General features: G+C 49.2%; 1 protein-coding gene across 4 annotated transcripts in view; it reads left to right on the top strand.

Annotated features, from left to right (window-relative positions):
- KCND3 (potassium voltage-gated channel subfamily D member 3) overlaps positions 1–4,380 on the top strand; it is a 101,990-nt gene that overhangs the window by 47,510 nt on the left and 50,100 nt on the right. The gene's annotated exons all lie outside the window — the stretch shown is intronic.

The raw sequence follows: 4,380 nt of genomic DNA, 5'->3' as shown, positions 1-4,380 counted from the left end.
GAGCCAAGTGATCTGTGAGTGGCACCCCTGCCAGGGCAGGGATTGGAACTAGAGGAGTGTAAGGTCCCTTCCAACACAAACCATTCTGTGATTCTGTGCTGGGACAGATTAATTTTATTCAATCCACCTCTCTGGCTGAGAAACAGCTTTTCCACAGCCAGCCCTGTGATCACAGGTCCTGCTGCTCTGTGTGCGCCCTCCACGGCAAAATCCAACTGCAGCCATCAGAAAGATTAGAAGAGGATGAAAACACACCCAGAGACAGAAATACAGCATTTGCAACATCCCCAAGTAATCCCCAGTGCTGCCTGGCCGCAGGCTCAGTGAAACGTAGCCAGGACACACATTCTCATCAGCACTGCCTCCCTCCACGGGAGCACAGAGATTTGGTACACCTCGCAAGGGAGGAGCAGCAGAGCTTTAAATAACCTCTTACAAACTTTCCTTCCAAAGAAAATTACAAGTCAGTTAATGCCAGGCTAGGATTGATAAAATAGGACTGCCTTCTGCACTTGTGTGAAAGGAATTAAGGAGTCGTGAAGGTTTTTGGCAGCCAGGAGGAGAGGGAATTCTCACTTCTGCTTTTACTGAAAGTGTTCCCAAAGCAAGAGCTGGGTCCTGGTCACATCCACGGGCAATGGGAAGAATTCAGCACAGGAATTTTGTAGCCAAAGGTTTCACCTGAAGTCCTGTGGGAAGTGAATTTTCCTGATGAGTTACAGCAGGACGTCAGGGTTCAAATCAGGTACCCACAGCCTGGTAGGACATTTCACCTCTCTTTGGCCAGTTAATTTAAAACAGGATTAATAATTCCAGCATGATTAGAATTTTATGAAGCTTAATTAATTAAAGGTCATAAAACACAATGAGAGCAGCATATGTCAGAGCCCAGACAAATGCAGAGTCCAAGTGTGGAAGTCCTGCTGTGTTTGAGATGTTCGAGCAGCTCTGCAGAGGGGAGAGGAGGAAACCCACAAAGCTGAAGTGTGGATTCCCAGTGGGAATGAGCAGAGAGCAGGGATACCTGAGGAGGCACCCAGCACCACGGGTGGGTGTTCAGTGGTGAACAGGGAGGATTTCAGGTGCTGGGATTCCAGGATTTTCCAGGGCTTTTCCAGCCCTACTGAGTCCAGGACTGTGTGGGCACAAGGAGCTGTGCACACACAAAGGAACTCACTGCTCTCCAGGACCTTAAATTACTGAAAAATGCACCAAATCCCCTGAAATATTCCAAATTAGGGTGGGCAGAAGGGGCTGTTCAGGATTGAAGGAGGATAAAGAGAATAAAATGCAAATCTCCCTGCAGTTTATCCTTATGACTAATACCTATCACAACAGATTCGTTTGGGAACACGCCTGTGACGTTAAACTCGTCAATCCTCCCCACCTCTCCAAGCCTCTGCAGCTTCTCCAGCTCTGGATGCTGCTGTTGGGAGACAGGGAATTATGGAAAAGACCTTTGAGGTGACCCAGCCCGGTGCCACCACCACGGTCACCACTAAAGCGCGTCCCCAAGTGCCACATCCACACGTTCTGTGAACACTCCCAGGGGTGGTGACCCCAGCAGTGCCCAGAGCCGACTGTTCCAGTGCTTGGCACCCCCTCCTCTGAGGACATTTCCCTTCATTTCCCATCTAAACCTGCCCTGGGCCAGCTTGAGGCACGAGGAGCTGCTCTGCCCCGCAGAGGAGCCCGGCTCAGCCCAGCTCCTGTTTAAAGAAGCTCCTTGGTTGGGAAAGGCTCCAAACCTCTTAACAGACCACTTGTGTCTCAGCAAAACCATCAGGAGGGATAAGAGTGCAATTTAGAACTATAAAAACCAGCCTGCATTTGAATAAAGCCAAGCCAAATCCACGGATGTCTGGATTCCCAGGCCAGGTACATTTGGGCATCTGCTTCCCTACAACCCCTAAAAACAGCTCCAATCCTGTGAATCTCCCTAAGTACATTAGACAGAGAATGAAAACCGCAGTGAGATTAGATTTCCATCTCTCCACATCCACGCACACGACAGCTGGGATTAGTAAATGAACAGACCACTGAAGGAAGGAGGAGGATTAACAATGGAAAATAAAAAAGGTCGATAATCAGTGGCAGCTCTTTGGAAAAGAGACTTAGGACAAATGGCACAGGCAGCTTCAATTTACTGACCTGGGTGAATGAGAGCTGCAGAAGAGGAAAATGAAAGGACAATCTTCCCCTAAACCGAGGGGCTGGGCAGGACATCACCCCCTGACGAGGGGAGCAGCTCCCAGGGCCCCCAGGCTTAGCATCCAATTCCAGCTCTTATTGCAGAAGTTTTAATCCCCATTCTTATGCAAACAATTGGAGGGAATGATGGATAGATAAATAAAGGAAGAAATGACTAAAAGTCAGGCGCAGGAAGGTTTGTGGCTGGGAGATGAACATGACAGAGGTCACCCCCTGCTCTGCCGGGCTGCAGAGCAGCTCCAAATTGGATATTCCAGACACAGCAACACAGCTCCAACAGTCAGCACAAATGGAGAGGGAAAAACATTACAAAGGAGCTGTTCTTCATTTATGTCCAGACAAAGGAGATCTGACCCATGAAGTCAAAATTTATGAGTGAGATAAATACGCTGGCAGTGGCTGGTTTGAGCAATGCAATATAAAAATTCACTCACTGTACAGAACCCCAGGATCACTGGGTTGGAAAATCCCTCCAGGACCATCGAGCCCAACCCAGGAGCCTCCCCCACCCTGTCCCCAGCCCAGAGCAGCCACGTCCAGGAGCTCCCCAGGGATGGGGACAGCTCCTCCTGGGGCAGCCCCAATGCCTGACTGCCCTTCCCAGGGAGAAATTCCTCCAGAAATTCACCCAGACACCTGTTGGGACTCCAGCACCGACCTACAAGAGATGTTTAGAGACGTTTTCATTGTTTTTAATTCACATTTCTGGGTTTGTGGATGCTCAGATCCTGCAGCATTTTTAGTGCTACAGAAACAAGCCCTGCTTGCAGTCTGGGGTTGTTGGGTGAAGCAAAAGCAATTTAGAGATTTGCTGGTCTGAGGATTCCTTGTCTGGGGAGATTTCGAGAGGGAAGGAGATTCCCAGCACAGCTCCTGCCCTGGAGGGAGAGGCCAGGAGGAGGGAGAAGTTCACCTCACCCCGAAGTCACCGAGGAGGGACTAAAATCCAATGTCCATGTCCAGTCTCCCATCTCCCAGGCTGTGTTTAGGAGAGAATAACTCCTGCACCGACCTGAACTCTGTTGGAAGGGGATCCATCTTCCCCCACTCCCTGAATTCCCACTAAAGGTCTCTTTTTACAGCCCCCCACAACACTGACAGATCAGAAATTGCTTGGTTTGCTCAGCTGATGGAAGATGCTTCCAGCCTGTCAGACTGGTACCTTTACTCACATTAAATCATTTCCTTGCACCAAAAGGAAATTAAAGATTATTTTATGCTATTAGCTTTTAGTCCATTTACAACTTTCTGCATTAATATTAAGATACACAATCTCATTTTTGTTCAGGCTGTAAAAACTACATGAATACAAGATATTTGAAAATTATCTAAGAACTCTGCTCTCCGAGCAGCTCCCGGAGAAGGTGAACTATGAGGTCTTGGCCTCCCATTTGGAGCCTACTCGAAAACACTTTCGCTGCTTGTTAGCAGATTAACAGATGAGACAGAGGGGAGTTAAACATAGCCAAGGTGTGAAAACTAATTATAGGCTGCTGCATCAGGCTGGGAGCAAGAAAAGGAGCGTTAAGAGCCTGCCCTGAGAGGTGATACCCATCCACTGGAGGGGAACCAGGCAGAGCTGAACCCGGTTTTATCTCCAGGAATTCATCTGGATCTCGTTCTGTGTCCCCACCGAGCTTTGCTCACTCGGACAAACCTCCCTGCCCCAGGGTTTGGAGGCAAACGTGCAGCCAGCTGCTGGAAATTCCAGTTCAAAGAACAAACAACCCCCACCAAGTTAGGTCCGGAGTGAAGTTCCCACTCTTCAGGCGTGTGGAGCAAAAACCCCTTTTTATCTGAGCCTTTTGTCAGTGATGGGCAAGAGGAGAGAGCACACCCAGGAACAGCCTGGCAGGATTTCCCTGGGAATCAGGGAAAACATCGGTGGGAAAGGTTCCAACTGTCCCAGAGCTGCTCCTGCTTCTCCTCCTGTAGCTCCTGTTGTGTTTCGCCTGTGCTTGGCTGAGGCAGCAGCTGGGGCTTTGTCTGACTGAAATCCAGAGAAAGGACGAGGTGCCAGCACCAGGGGGATTGTCACATCCTCAGGGGCAGCTTCTCCTCTGTCTCACTTCTTCTCTTCTCTTCTCTTCTCTTCTCTTCTCTTCTCTTCTCTTCTCTTCTCTTCTCTTCTCTTCTCTTCTCTTCTCTTCTCTTCTCTTCTCTTCTCTT

The sequence above is a fragment of the Parus major genome, chromosome 26 (genome assembly GCF_001522545.3).
Source record: "Parus major isolate Abel chromosome 26, Parus_major1.1, whole genome shotgun sequence".
Taxonomy (NCBI): domain Eukaryota; kingdom Metazoa; phylum Chordata; class Aves; order Passeriformes; family Paridae; genus Parus; species Parus major.
The sequence above is the reverse complement of the archived record's forward strand: the minus strand, read 5'-3'. Positions and strand labels throughout refer to the sequence as shown.